This window comes from Capsicum annuum, chromosome 5, assembly GCF_002878395.1.
Source record: "Capsicum annuum cultivar UCD-10X-F1 chromosome 5, UCD10Xv1.1, whole genome shotgun sequence".
Lineage (NCBI taxonomy): Eukaryota > Viridiplantae > Streptophyta > Magnoliopsida > Solanales > Solanaceae > Capsicum > Capsicum annuum.
The window spans coordinates 125,124,679-125,142,220 of NC_061115.1; positions in this window are offsets into that span (position 1 = coordinate 125,124,679).

The window sequence follows — 17,542 nt, forward strand, 5'->3', positions numbered from 1 at the left end:
GCTAGAACTGATGACTTAGGATGGAACTGAGAGCGGTTTTCTCCTTCTGATAAAACTACCTATCTTTGCTCTCTTATTATCTTTATCCCTCATCCTAATCTTTTGCTCCTCCATCATCTGAGCATGATCATAAGCCTGGCTAAAGTTATGTCACTATTCAACATTACAGACCTACACTCGTTGACCATATTATTATTCATACCAAAAACAAACTTACTAACCTTGGCCCTGCTGTCTGCAACCACATGAGGACATATCTAGATAATTAAGTAAACTTAAGAGAATACTCTTTCACCATCATGCTGCCCTTCCTGAGTTTGATGAATTCTAAAACCTTAGCCTCTCTCAAATCTAGGGAAAATAACCTCTCTAAGAATATGGTGACAAACTCCTCCCATTCAATAGGCCCTACATCATCTGGCCTTTCTGACTTCTACTACGTGTACCAAGTGTGAGAAATATCTTACAATTGATATACAGCTAGCTCAGCACTATTACTAGGAGCGACCTCCATGATATCAGTAACCTTCTGAACCTAATCGATGTATTCCTGAGGGTACTCATCTGACTTAGACCCAAGAAAGGATGGAGGATTCATTCGGGTGAAGTCCCGTGGTTGTAGCTGAATTGGACACTGGGTTGGTCGGAACAACGGTTGGTCATTCATTCTAAGTAGTAACCGACTGAGCAAGAGTAGTGAATGCAGCTCTAAACTCTACATGAGAAACATATTCACCCAAAGATTCTTTAGGATAAGGGGCTGACTAATTCCCATTTCTTCTTTTAGGAGGCATATTCGGTATAAGAAAGGGAGAAATGTATTCTACTAAGATATTAATTTAAGATTATGCTCACTGGCATGACATGAATACTAAAAGAAGGGAAAATGTTCCTAAAACATCTTATAGCCTCCTTCACATAAATGTGGCGCGCAACACACCCATGCACAAGACTCTACTAGATGTGACTTTCAGACTTCCTAGGACTTTCTTGAATCTTAGTCTCTGATATCAAGTTTGAAATGCCCTGGATCTTTTACCTGGAATGCTACAAGGTACTTATGACCCCAAAGGACCACAATCTAACCCATGACTGATATTTGTACCTGTATACTACATAATATACTGTACGATTGCAGAAACATGAATGGAAAGGCCATAAGGTTCAAGACTATAACATAACTGATAAAGATATAACATCTGAATGGGGTATGAAATACCCAAAATAAAAATAAAATAAAATGATAGTCTGAACATGATAGTCTAGAAAGTCTCTAACTGACTGAACTATCTGAATAAGGAGTTAATGGGATATTTCCCCAACTAACTCAAACTAATAAATTACTTAATGAGATAATAAATAAATTATTATGTCTGTGAGAGATGAGGACTCACTACTAACTCTGACTGCTGAGATTGGAATGCTACTGATGCTCTGGAGCTCGTGCATCTAAACATATGGTATAAGACACCATAGCACAAATGCGTCAATACTTTTAATGTACTGGTATTCATGAAAGGTAGGCTGAATGCATGGGGTTCAAATGCATAAATAATACTAGCTAATTGACTAATATGAACGTGAGAATACATGCATGAATACATAGTAACTATATCTGAGATCTTGATAGCATGAATTACTGCTAACTAACATGACTGATGAGTGATATAACTGATGGCAGAAGTGTCTCTATCTGACAGTCCTAAATCTAATGGAACTAACTAAGTTCCATACTATATCTGAGTTGACTATATCTGATAGCCCTAAATTCTGTAGAACAATCTCAGTTCTATTACTGGGACTGAATGACTATATCAGACAGTCCTAATTCTGTAACTAAAACTGGGGGAAGTAGTTATATAATCGACATGCCCCTAATATGCCATTATAGCTGAGTGGGGATCTAATCTATAACCCCAATTGGAAGGGTGTTTAGGCCATGCCACCAGTAAGGATAAGCTATGAGTGACCCTCATCTGACTGTGTCTCCAAAAGACAATGATGGGGCCCTCATCTGACAGTGCTTATCCACCACATCAACAATCATCTGACAGTTTTGATGTCTCAATCTATGCTGGATACATAGTTCTAGAATGCAAGGATGACTTCTAATAATCAAACCCTCATCTAATAGTGTGAGTTCCCATCTTTGGGTTCACTCGATGCTAATTTCTACTTCTATCTAAATAGACACTAAACATGGATTACTGAACTGAATTGGACTAATTTACTGAGTTCCGTTGACAGAAAGAATACTACTGAGATAACTGAATTATTGAGTTTTCCTGAGTCATATGACTGACTAAGTTCTATGGATCATGGCTTGACTGAGGATATCGTGAAAACATGACATAGACTCTAGGCACATAGCTATATTTTTTGGGTACAAGTACCCCCAGGACTCGATGGAAGGGAACTAACAAGGCATGACACTCTTGAATACATGACTAACATCAACCATCCATAATACAATAATTGAAGATATTTCATGGGCATTTGGTTATCATATCTTGGTACATGAATATAATAGCATTTATACATAGCATAATTTAATAAGGCTAACTCATGAGCAATCCAACAAACAAATTTCAATATATAAGAATAGCATGGAAGTCATCTTGGATCACAATTAAGCTATAGTGCATAATTTTTGTCCTCCTAGGCATTTTATCGAACACATTGCTTGCGCCCTTATGGCATAGGCCTAATCATCAAATTGACACATTATAAATAATTCAATTTATGGATTTGACTCACTTGCTAATATAGTTTCTTTAAAAACACATAAATAATCCAACTTGGGAATCATATAACAAGATAAACATGGTTAGAACTAACCCACAACATAAATATCATGATTCATAATTTAAAATAGGGTTTTTGAGCTTTATGGATGAAAGGAATCCATAAATCAACACGACGCATGCCTAAGTTCTTGATTTAGCAAAGATTTATGGATAGACTCTTGAAATTGAATCCCCAATTGAAACCCTAGCTTATTCTTGAGAAAAAATTGAGAGAAACTAGAATATTTTGGGTTCCAAATAGCTGAATCTCATGTTAAAAGGCTTAAATAGGGGTGGAAAATTGACCCTTTTAACCCTAGATGCATCTTTTAATTTCAGTGAAATTTTCTCAAATCGGACCCCTGGTGCGACGCGGTACTATCAAGCCGTGTTACTGTAATTTGACAACTGGGAAATTGAGCGATGGCACGACGTGAAGCCATCGCGTAGCCACTTCCTTTGCGAGCTAAAAGTTTGGCACATTGCACCACTATCATGGACCCCTACTGGAATTTAACAATTTCCATTTTCTCCTGTGGCATGGCGCGCACTGTCTAATATGCTGTTGTTTTACAACTGAAACTTGAAATAGTCAAAATTTCTTACTCGGTTATCAGATTTAGGTAAATTTTATATCGATGGAAAGCTTATTGAATATCCCACGCGATAAAAAGTGAAAATCTTAAAAATTCCTCATTGAATAAATATAATTCAATAAAGAATCAAACACTTGACATTCTTAGGATAAAAAATTTAGTTAGGAAACTTAGAGGTAAAGCCTGGCTAAAGTCTTCTTAATAAACATCTTAATCTTTCACTCCTCTATATGTTGAGCATGAAACATAAGCCTGGCTAAAGTCATGTCACTATTCAATATTGTAGGCCTGCACTCGTTGACCACACTATCATTCATCCCAGAAACAAACTTACTTACCTTGGCCCTACTGTCTGCAACCACATGAGGGAAATATCTAGCTAATTGATTAAACTTAAGAGAATACTCTTTCACCATCATGTTTTCCTTTCTGATATTGAAGAATACAAACACCTTAGCCTCTCTCAGCTCTAGGGGAAAGAACCTCTCTAAGAATGCGGTGACAAACTCCTCCCACTCAATAGGCCTTGCATCATCTGGCCTTTCTGACTTCCACTGCTTGTACAAAGTGTGACCAACATCCTACAACTGATATGCAGCTAGATTAGCACTCTCACTATGAGTGACCCCCATGATGTCAATTTTTTTCTAAATGAGGAGTTGATGGGACATGTTCCCAGCTAACTCTAACTAATAAATTACTTAATGAGATAATTCATATAGGATCATGTCCTCGAGAGATGAGGATTCACTACTAACTCTAATTGCATACTCTAGAATGCTACTGACGCTCTGAAGCTTGTGCTTCTGAACCTATGATAAAGATACCATTGCGTAAATACGTCAGTACTTTAAATGTGTTGGTACGCATGGAAGGTAGGCTGAATGCATTGGATTCTTATGCTAGAACAATACTAGCTAGCTGACTAATATAAATGTGAGAGTACATGTAAGACTACATAGTAACTATATTTGAGATTTTGATAACATGAATTTACTGATAACTAACATGACTGGTGACTAATATAACTGATGTCATGAGAGACTGTATCTAACAGTCCTGAATCTGATGGAACTAGCTGAGTTCCATATTGTATCTGAGTTGACTATATCTGATAGTGCTTAATTCTATAGAACTATCTAAGTTATATTACTGAGACTAAATAACTGTATCTGACAGTCCTGATTCTATAACTAAAACTGTGGGAAGTAGTTATCTAACTGACATAGCCCTAATATGCTATTATGTCTGAGTTAGGGTTCAATTTTTAACCCCAATTAGAAAGGTGTCAATACTGTACCACCGGTAAGGACAAGCTGTGAGTGACCCACATCTGAAAGTGTCCCCAAAAGAGAACGGTGGGGCCCTTATCTGACAGTGCTTATCCATCTCCTTAACCCTCATTTGAAAGTGTTGATGTCTCAACCTATGCTGGCTACATAGTTCTGGAACGCAAGGATGACTTCTAAGAATCACACCCTCATCTGATAGTGTGTGTTCCCATCCGTCGGTTTACTCGGGGCTAATTTCTACACTCATCTGAATAGACACTGAACATAGATTACTGAACTGAACTGGACTGATTTACTGAGTTCCATTGACAGATAGAATAGTACTGAGATTACTATTTTACTGAGTTTTCCTGAGTCACATGACGGACTGAGTTCTACGGATTATGGCTTATCTGAGGAAATCATGAAAATATGACACGGACTCTAAGCACACAGCTATATTTTTTGGGTACTAGTACCCCCAGGACTCGATGGAAGGGAACTAACAAGGCATGACACTCTTGAATACATGACTAACATCAACTATCCATAATACAATAATTGAAGATATTTCATGGGAATTTGGTTATCATATCTTGGTACATGAATATAATAGCATTTATACATAGCATAATTTAATAAGGCTAACTCATGAGCAATCCAACAAACCAATTTCAATATATAAGAATAGCATGGAAGTCATCTTGGATCACAATTAAGCTATAGTGCATAATTTCTGTCCTCCTAGGCATTTTATCGAACACATTTCTTGCTCCCTTACGGTATAGGCCTATCATCAAATTGACAAATTATAAATAATTCAATTTATGGATTTCACTTACTTGCTAATGTTGTTTCATGAAAAACACATAAATATTTCAACTTGGGAATCATATAACAAGATAAACATGGTTACAACCAAACCACAACATAAATATCATGATTCATAATTTAAAATAGGGTTCTTGAGCTTTATGGATGAAAGAAATCCATAAATCAACACAACACATACCTTAGTTATTGATTTAGCGAAGATTGATGGAGAGACTTTCTTGAAATTAAATCCCCAACTGAAACCCTAGCTTGTTCTTGAGAGAAAATTGAAAGAAACTAATATATTTTGGGTTCCAAATAGCTGAATCTCGTGTTAAAGGGCTTAAATTGGGGTGGGAAATTGAAATTTTTAACTCTGGACGCATCTTTTAATTTCAGTGAAATTTTCCCGAATTGGGGCACGATGCGGCGCTATCATGCCGTGTCACTAGAATTTGATAAATGGAAAATTGAGGGATGGCGCGACGCAGAGCCATCACGTTGCTACTTCATTTGCGACCTAGAAGTTTGGCACGACGCGCCACTATCATGGACCCCTACTGGAATTTGACAATTGTCATTTTCTCCTGTGGCGCGGTGCGCCACTAACTAATATGGTGCTGTTTTACGATGGGAACTTGTAATTGTCATAACTTCTTACCCGGTTATCGGATTTAGGCAAATTTTATATCGATGAAAAGCTTATTGAATTTCCCACATGATAAAAAGTGAAAATCTTAAAAATTCCTCATGGAATAAACATCATTCAATTTAGAAGATAACACTTGACATTCTTGGGACAAAAAATTTAGTTAGGAAACTTCGGGGTATTACTCCCATACTAAACTCTTTAATAAATAGCCAATAATTACTGTATGAAGGTATCAAAAAAGTTTCCAAAATACACAATATAAAACATATCCATGATAGACAAGAGTATGACAAGGAAAACAAGTAATGCAAGCTGCTCCTCACTACCAACAAGAGTAAAAAGTAACACTAGTCTAAGGAGAGTCCAAAACACCTCCATGAACAAGTTTCAACCAGACTCTTCATTCACATCTCTATTCCGAAACAAACTCTTCAAGCCTATTTTACTAGTTACTAGTTTTTGAAAAAAATAAAGTACAATTAAGCAGATTCAAATTTCAACCACTAATTTAAGCTTTAATAATTTATTCAACTGGATAAAAGGATCTATTCTCATACACAAATTGAAGAGAAACAAAACTCATGAACTGAACTTTAAAGATATAGAGAACTAAGTACATAATCTAAACATAGCTTATATGGATTAATTGAAATAAAATGACGAAACAAGAGATTACTCAATCTAAATTGATCAGAAGTTCTAGTCTTGGTGCCTTAAATTTCATGTTTTTTTTTTGGGTCCTTATAGACCTGAATGTCCAAAAATAAACAATCATTTCCCAATTTGAAGGAAAACCCAGTTCATTATTTTTAGAAACTATTGGCAACAATCTAGATAAAATGTATAATTATGTGTAACATACTTATTTAGCAAGAGCGATCAAAGATCACAATGATGCCAAATATAGGAATAAACTAGAAGGAGTTTGCATATTTAATAGACTCCAATATGTCAAAATCAATGAAGGAAGTCAAACAGTGTAAATTATCCGAATTGGACGAAATAAAAAGAGGAAGGAATGCTACATACGATGTTGGAATACTCTACCTACTCGGTGTAAGGAAAGGATGTTCACTACGTAATCTAGCCATCAACCCAATCACCTACGAAGGATGCGATGTTTAATGCCAATATGTAGAGCATATACAAAAGAATATCTAGAAAAACTAGCTGGCACAAATCCTTTTATTTCAGGGTAAAAAAGAAAGAAAAAGGACTTCATATGCAGATTATTTCCACACTTCAGAAATTACTAAAATAAAAAATTAAGATGTAAAGAAGAATGGAACCCCTCTACAATGGTTATCCTAATGGTAAAAATATTAGTTTCTATCTTAATACCATCTACTGTATAAAGTACTGATTGTACCCAAGACTCTTAATCATGCATGAACAAACAACTATACAACCTTCATCTTGAAGCACCAGATGCCTAATCTTTCAAGTATAATGATGCACAATAAATAATAACTATGAAATCAACACACTCTGAATCATTGTTATTATGAGTTAAAATACCCTATCAAATTGCTAATTAGGATCTACAATACCAGAAATAATACAACAAAAAACTCTAAATTTTGCAATTATATTGCAGTCATTCTTACCCTCCCCAGACCTCACTTTATGGGAATACACTGGGCCTATTGTTGTTGTATTGTAGTCATTCTTGTTTTACTTTTTAATAGCATCTTGTGTCCACCAATCTCAACTCAACTACCATTGTAGAATTTCCTACCAATCGATCTCAATACCATCTATTGAATAAAGTATTGATCGTACACAAGTCTCTTAAACGTGCATAAACAAAAAACTATACAACCTTCATCTCGAAGCACTAGATGTCCAATATTTTAAGTATAACGATGCACAATAAATAATATCTAAGTCACTATCCCCTATCAAATTGCTAGTTCGGATTTGCGGTACATGAAATAATACAAAAGCATGGTCAAAATTTGGCAATCAAATGGCGGTCATTCTTGTTTTACTCTTTAGTAGCATTTTGTGTCCACCAATCCAACTCAACTACCAAACCTAGAATTTTTCTATTTTGAAACTCTCAAATCATATCCAAATTAAGAAAAGAATTATAACCTAAGATTTCCTCAATAACATTAATGTACTATCTATAGATGCATAATAGCGATTGGAAAGTAGTTTAGGTAGTGAATGACTAACTTGCCCCACAATTAAACTCAATTTTAAAGTATTTCTAAGCATGCCCATTATCCACTTAAAGGTCAAACAAGATTCAAGTTCAACAAAACAAAAACATGGGAAACTAATGTAAAAAATCAATTGTTTCTCACCAAATTATCAGCAAAGAGCAATCCTTTCTACAGCTGCCTTAACCATTTCTTATGTGTACGGCTATGTATGTATAGAGAGAGAAACAAAGTGTTTTTTTCTGACAAGTAGAGAAAGAAAGTAAAGAGGGGGATGAGAAAAAAAAAGAATATATTTCTTTGAATTATGGGAGGGGGGGGGGGGGGGGGGGAAATATTAAATATTTGTTTTTATGTAAAAAGGAGGAAAATTTAGGCAGTATTTTTTTTTAAGATAGCGGGGGGTTTTAACCCCAACAAATATATTAGATGAATATCGGGGTTTTTTAAACACCACAAATATATAATTTTTAGTGACATTTTCTTAACCCTCGCAATTCATATAATTTTGCAATGTTTAAAATAACCCCTGCAAATAAACTCCCACAATTAAATTCATTTTTTGTAGTGTATGGTGTGATAATATTCCTCATAAAAATGGAAATATCTTCTTAGAAAATGAGAGTACTCTTAAGGGAAAGGAATGTGAAGTCTTGGAAAGGAATAATCAATTGCTTGATGATAACATTAATTTGCTTAAATTTTTAAGAAACCTAATAAGTGATTGTTCCTTAGAAAAATGATTGCAGATGTGATCCTTTATATAACAACCCACCCTTGTTTGATACTTATAAGGACTAATAGCTTACTTCTTGTGAAGGCCTAAGTAATAATCTATTTGATATTGGTGGTGGTATGTGTCTACTTGAGGATTCCTCCATTAAAAGAGAAACTATCAATTGTTTGGAAATTGCTTCGTTTTCTACTTTGTGTGACATCATTGTTGAGAATACTCATGGTGATGATTTTGAATCTAATAGTTAGTACGTGCATAAGGGCACCTTAGTTGAAGTTCACTTGAGTGATACCTATCTCTACTCTCCTTTTGCCTTTGATGATATTTATGCTAATGAGGAGAGTATATCTTTTAGTTGGGTGAAGCTAGTGGGGAAAAAGAGTGTTTTCTAGACCCATGTCTATGGCCACTCTTTCTTGGGGATTCAGAATCTCCTTAAGGGACCAATATTATGTAAGAGAAAGAAATCCAACCAAGATGAAGGGTTTTTAAAGAAGGAGAGACATGAAAATCTCCAAGAGAGTTCACCATTGTGTATTTCCCTTCTTGACCAAGCTTTCATCACTTGTAGATCATAGAGAGAGTCTTCCATCAGAACTACTTTGGATGAACTCCATTCGTGTGATACCCTTCCTCATTATGTGAGTAGATTTGATGACCTCCTTCTCAAAGATGGTATCATTCTTGAGAACCCGAGGATAAATGTGTCATTGTCTCTTTTGGGTGTTGCTTATAACTTTACATCCTTGTTTTACACACTTGTTCTTAAGTTGCATGAATCCCAACTTGTGGTTACCAAGTTGATGATTTACTTGAAAGAAAGATGTCATATACCCTTAAATGTCTCGATTCCATCCTTATGTACCTTATGTGCTATATATTTTTAGAAAAATAGTAATATTATAGATGATGAATCTTGGATGATGCCTTTATACTTGATTCCTTTCAATACTACCTCTTTGCCTATGATGACATCCATGCTAGTTTTGAATTTGTTTTATGTGGAGGTAGAAAATTTATTGGTTGGTCCACTTATTTGAGTGACATTTCTATATATATATTATGGACTTTAATACCAATTGGGGCACCACTCTTGATGTGGTCTCTAAAAGAGGTGAAGAAGCAATTGTGTCTTATGGCTCTTAAGGTGAAGGTAACCTTAACCTTTGGATTTTGTAATGCCATAATGAGCCTTGTGGATTCCTTACCTCTTGGTGATTCCCATAGCCAATTTGTTGATGCATTTTTCAACAAGTTTTAAATGATTAACACGAAGTATCCTTAGTTATATCATAAGTGTGTGCAACTTTGGCATGATGAAATGATTGCTTATGCTAACCCTAACCCTCATGCCATGAGGAATAAGTGTTATTTGTTGTCCTTCCTTTGATTTTGTAAGGTTTGAATTTAAGGTCAAATTCTTTTCAAGAAGGGAAGGATGATACAAGTCAAATGAGCGTCAACTCTTTTGATCACATAACTCAAGGCCAATATGGGGAGTTACAAGCCTTGATTTCTCTAAGGGTCCAAGAATGTGCTTGGAGGCCATTCTTTGAGCTCTTAATAAAACAATTTCATGTTTGGAAAATAGCTTGGATCTAAGGAAAGACATGGCGCAGGAATAAAGAGAGCCCTTATGGATTATTTTTTATATAACCACCTTTGGGCTATTTTTGTAATAAGCTAGTTATGCAAAGGAAACTACTATAAATAGGTGCCTTAGACATTTCATTAATTAGTGTTTTTTATTAATTTACATGATGTATTTATGAGAACTCGATGGGAGTGTTTGACTTCTCAGAAAAGCATATGTTGAACCTTGTTTAGAAACGTTGGTTGTAAGGAGGATCTAATCCCCTTTGTGGGCACGTAAGAGCTAGGTGCTCATTGATAATCCATTAAGGGAGTTTTTAGGGTTTGACATAACCTTAGATTGCCCTTTTGTTATCAATTTTGTGTCTATCTTTCTATCATCAATATCCTATCCCTATATATTTAGTTTTTTGCATCTAGATTTGAGTCCTCGTGGCTAGGATCGTATAAATTGATAAGCCTGGATCGACAGTTAGTCTTTAAATCACCATTGTAATTATATTTTCCTAGTCACTACTCCTCTTGTGGAGTAAGTTGCAATAATCTAAGCAGGATCCTAGCATTTGCAATCGCTAGAACATCTATCAAACTGAAGATAATACAATGCATTCATCAGTAATAGTTCAGAAGAACTTAGAAATTTTCCTACTTCATCATTTTCCCAGAGTTCCTACAACCTTAGCTAAGGATTTTAGCCATCCATGCTTCTAAAATGATTTATAGAATTCATGATTAAATTCATTCACACAATATCAAAAGAATAATTGAATAAAACTCAAAGTCTAAAACTGAATTATCAACCAAACTCAATACACAAGTAATCCCAAGATCAAAGTCGAATCTTAGAATCAAAAGATATATTTGTGAATATTAAGAGCACGTAACCTAAATACAAAATGACAAAAGAGTATATTAGGATATAAGGAAACCCTAAAAATCAACTCCCGGATGAAAAAAAAAAAGAAATTTGAGGTCGATGTCCACTTACTTAGGCCACATAAGGACCATATGTACCACATACGGACCGTGTATGGACCTAGGTAAGTGTCAACTTCTATATAGATCCTACAACTCATTGAACTTTTGATCTTTGCACATACCTTAGTCATATCCAGATTGTATGTGCTATATACAGACTGTATGTTCCCTTATTAAGTGATAGAGTCTTTTTTTTCTTCTTCTGAGCCTATAGACTTCAAGTTCTGCTACATACTTTGATCACCTAAGCCCGGTAGCAGTACATACACCCCAAATTGCCTTGGTAAGCAGCCAAAAACATCAATTTTTATCTTTTTCTTTAGTTTATCATCCAAAACCTAATTTCCTATGAAATATACCCAAAAACACATTATATCTCACTAATCAACCTAATAAACTTACATATTTTTATAGTTGTAAGCATTGAAAGTGTTATACATCCATAGCACATCAATCTTCTTAGTAGGTTTATGGTTAGATCACTGGATAAGACTCCTTATGAACTACTTAAAGGTAGGAAGCTAAGTCTAAGCTATCTTAGACTTTTTGAGTGCAACTTCTTTGTTCACAATAATGAAAAGATACAGTACAAAAATTTGATGCAAAGAGTGATGAAGATATCTTCCTGGATATTATTCACAAAATAAGGCTTACAAGATCTACAACAAAAGAACTGGTTATGTAGAAGAAAGAATTCATGTTATATTTTATAAAAAAAATCATAAGGAGAGGAAAAATTGGTTAGACCAGGTAAAACAATGGGTTTGAATTAACACATGACTAGAAGATGACAAAGAACACATGGACACTACTTAAGTAGGTGAAAAATATCATATTGCTAAGGATTAGGAGCCTTCCTCAGGGAAAACTGCTCCTTTAGATAATTCATCCTTACACTTTGATACACCTAGTACTTATCAGCAAACTACAAGAAAAAACTAGAAACACAAGAGTTCACGCCCCATTAAAAACATCAATCCCCTTTGGATATAGGCATGAAAACTAGAAACAAGTTGAGAAATATATGTGCTTATTATACCTACTTGTCTTCGATTTAACTAAAAAACATCAAGGAAGTTTTGCTAGATTTAAATTAGATTGTTTTATACAATAAGAGTTGAATCAATTTAATAAAGCAAGGTGTGGAACTTAGTTCCCAAGCTTGCAGATGTAATTGTCATTCAGACTAAGTGGGTGTATCAAAATAAGCAATATGGTTAAGGAGAAGTCAATAGGCACAATATTATATTGGTGTTGCAACTATGATGAAACATTTTCTCCTAATGCTAGAATGAAATCAATTAGAATATTTATTGCACTTGCCTCTCATATGGAATTGAAACTATTTTAAATGAATGTGAAGAGTGCCTTTTTGAATGGTTATCTAAATGTAGAAGTTTATGTGAAGAAACTACAAGGTTTTAAAAGTTTTTAACATCTAAATTATGTGTATAAGCTTTATAAAGCTTTGTATCATCTTAAGCAGGCCCTAAGGGCATGATATGATGGACTATTCTCTTTTCTTCTAGAATATAAATATAATAGAGGGAAAATAGATAACATATTATTCATAATAAAAGAATAGTCCAATCTTCTCATTGTGAAAATCTATGAGGATGATATTATATTTGGAGCGACTGGTGTTGTTTTGTGCAGAAATTCTCTTCATTGATAAGTAGTGAGTTTGAAATGAGTATAATAGGTGAGATGGCCTTTTTCTTGAGACTTTAGATCAATCAAACTAAGGTTAGAACATCCATACATTATCAAAAATACATCAAGTAATTGTTGAAGAAATTTGAGATGGATGGAGCTAAGACAAATAATACTCATATTGCTACTACCAAAAAGCTTGACAAAGATGAGATTGGTGTATCTGTTACTGAAATAAAATATAGATGAATGATTGGCTCCTTGCTATATCTCACTACTAGTAGACCTATAATTGTGTATAGTATGGGTCTATGTTCTATATTTCAATCACATCCCCAAGAATCTCACTTAAAGTCTATTAAAAGAATCTTTTGGTACCTCAAAGGCACTCAAAAAATGATTCTATGGTACCTTATTAGGGATTTCTTTGATCTTATTAGTTATGTTGATGTTGACTATGTTAGCTATTTGGTAAATAAAAAAAGTAATTATGGAATGGCTCATTTCTTGGGACCTTATTTTGTCTCTTGGGCAATAAAGAAATAGAACATTATGGCTTTCTCTGCTACTAAGCCTGAATATGTAGCTATTGCATCCTATTGTTCTTAACTACTTTTGATAAAGAAGCAACTAAGTGACTATGAAATCAATATAGGATATATTCCTATCATGTGTGACAACACAAGGGTAGTTAATATGACTAATAATACCAGTTCAACATAAAGGGGCCAAACAGATTAATTTAGGACATCACTTTCTCAAAGATTGTGTTGAGTAGGGATTGATTGAAATGGTGCCGTATAGAAATGATGAATAAATTACTGACATCTTCAAAAATATTTGAGGAGATAAATTTTGAGAAGAATAGGTTATCCCTTGGGCTAATCAATTAACTCAGATAGTGCAAGGAATACAGTCTTTCCTAAATTCTTGACTATGAAACTAAGGCATGAGATTATGCTTGAAAATTATTAGATGTTGTAACTAAGTCAGCTTTTATTCCTTAGAGGATCACATCTGCAACTTCAGTGCTCATGTTTAAAGGTTAAATCTCAATTTTAAAGTAAAAGCTCAGGAAGACACATAAGGACCGGGTTCTTAAGTTAAGTACACACATCCGTTAAGAAGTATTCAAATTATTGCAAAATATTAAAAGTAAAGTGTTTTTTCATAAGAACCTTGTCCTAATAAACAAACCCCAAACATACACAATAGAAAAAATCATAAGTGGAAAACACAAATAAAGTCTCATTTTGATCTTTACTCTCTCTTTCAAAACTGACAACCGTTAATTTAACTATTACAACCCTTACCATCATTTTCTTTTTTTAAAAACTCTTCATAATAATCTAAATAAGCCCATTGCAATTTCTCTCAAACTCTAGTTTCCTCAACACAAAAGAAATTTTGTTCCTTCTTTAATGGCTTCATCAAGTCATTCATATTCAAGACCTACTGAGTATTAATCACAATCTCTTGGGGATTATTATAACGACGAGGATTCTCATCTGGTGCACTTACTCGGGGGGATAAAGAACATATTTTTCATCATTATATTTTCTATTTTATCCATCCATATCATCCTCACACTTATCTTTGAAACCTCATCCCAACAAGTTTCAAATATGACTTTCTTAACTATTCTTGAACATTTAAGGAAGCAATTATTGTATCTGCCTATGTGATAACCCTAAAAATATTTCTAAGAAAGAATAATTTATAATTATGGGGACATTAGTTAAACGCAAATATTTTTCTTTAGTCTTCACCCTAGATACAAGAAAAGAGATGCGCATATGCTCAGAAATACTTACAATCCCATAACAAAACCAATTTCTAAAGGTCCATCCTCCTTGCTTATAAAAATTTCTAATATTAGAAAAAGGGTCACTGAAGTAAGGGAGGCTAAAGATGTAAAGAAAGCCAACAAAGCTAGAAATAAGAAGAAAATTAGTGATGATGATGAACCAATAAATGTAGAAGAAGAAAAAAAAGAAAAAGTAAATAAAGAAGAAAAAAATGACAAAGAGAATGTTCCTGTAAAGATGGTAAGGGTCAACAAGAACTTGAAATTTTCTTCAAATTAGGTCCCATTGTTCTCTACTTAACTAATTCTCGGGGGTAGGACTTTTGCTACGGAGGTACTTGATAATCTATTCATTATTCAATTAATTAAAAATCATATGTTTTAAGGGTGGGATCACTTATTTCTAATAGTAAAACCTATGTAGCATAAAGAGGAGGTAGTAGAATTCTATGCTAATCTAAAGCTCTTGGATGAATGGTTGATCAATTCTAATATAAGGAGAGTTGAAATTGTTCTTGATCTTATTATACTAGGAGAAGTCTTGGGTGTTCCCTAGAAGAGTTAAAAGAATATATGTGGAATAAGGATGTTGATTGTTTGCTTATGGAGAAGTTTATTCATGAGAAGAATAAAAGAAACCTAGAAAGATAAACAAAAGGGAGATGGCTACTAGCTATAAGTTATTATTTAAAATTTCGCACAAAGGAATACTACCTGGGGGGAGAAAATTTGGGCCTATTTCAGAGATTTAGAGATCATAAATTCCCTAGATATGAGTGAGAAGGTAAACCTCTCTACATTAATGATCAAACATATGAAGAGGGTGACCTCTACTAAGACTAAGCCTTATGGACTTACATATGGAGTCCTTCTTCTCTTTGTTGTATTTGAAAAATTTGATGAACCTCTAGGAGAGTCTATTGCTGTAACTAGGCATGACATGTTTACACTATCCACCCTGAATGAGTATGACTGCTTGATTGAAATGGCTTCTGGAAAGAAGTACACAAGTCATATTACTCAAAGAATTATGGATTTAAAAGTTGCGTAGAATGAGATTGCTTGGTTAAAAGAAGAAAATGTTGGTTTAAAGGAATGTGTGAAAAGGTCTCAAGAACAGATGGATCATCTCATGTTTGAAATAATCAAAGTGCAGAACATTCACATTAAGAAAATCCAACAACTCATGTCTCTCCTTCAAAAGCTTGGTCCTCCTCCTCCTAAGCCTTGATAACCTTGATCACTTAAATTTTTGTGGTTTTGATCATAAGATAATTATTTTTGATACTTTATAACTAATTTTTGATATTTTATTTTGGGCCATTGGTTGGCATAATATTGTGCTTATCTCACTTGGATCCTTGCCTTATTCTTGATGCTAGTACTGTAACTGTTATGACTCTCTTGATTGTGGCACTATTGCCTCAATGGAATTGAGTTATTTACTATCTACTTTAGGCCTATCATTGTCTCTATCTAATTTTTAGTAATGTAAAAAATGGGAAGATGTGATAAGTGACAGGTGTGTGCAAATATAGTTTTGTGTTATTGTGTTGAAATGTAGGTGTATGAGCATGTTAGTAATGTGACAGGTGTATGACCAAGTTGAGCAGTAGTGATCCCATAGACTTACACAAAAAATGAAGTTAGGTTTGTCATCATCAAAGAGGAAGAAATTGAAGATTCCTTGAATCCCAACTTTTGATAGTTTGCAAATTCTATTTTTATTATAAGTCTAGGTATGGTAATTTGCATGTCCATGTTTAACAAGGAAAGAAAATCGGCCAGCTACTTGTATCCTAGATTAAAAATAAAAGAATGTCTCGAGACATGGTCTCTTACTTAGTTTAGGACAGCAACAATGGGGTCTCTATAAAAGGAGAAGAGTAGCAAAATTATTATTCATCTATTGCAACTGCTGATAAAATACTATTCTCAAGTAATAGGAGATCATAGCATGCATCCCTTGAAGGTCTAGCAAAATTGAGTTTTTATTATTTTGTTTTGTTTGTGCAAGTCTAGTTAACTTGTGTTAACTTGGCGTTAGTGATAAAGTAGGTCTTCAGTTGATAAGGTTTTGTAATAAGAAGTAGGTTGGTTTCTTGGTGAGTTGAGAGTTGAAATAGTTATAGTTAACTGTTTGAGTTTAGTTGTTGGAGTTTAGGTTTTGATTATTTATAAGTTTCAATCTTAAAATCTTGTTTGAGCATAGTGGATTTGAGTTGTAGTTGTTACTCCTCAAAAAAGGAGGTCTTCCACATAAATTTATTGTGCATTTTCTTTATAACTCAAGTAGAAATCTACTAAGAACCAGGTCTCTATTAAAACAATTGGAACAAATTTTCTTCGATTCTAAAGTTTGTTTAAACTTGTGTTGAAGTTCATATTGTAAATACATATTTTACTAACCAAAAAATAACATTACCTTCATGTATGTTTATGTACATGAATAACGTAATATCCATTTAAGATTCCAAAGCACGATTTTC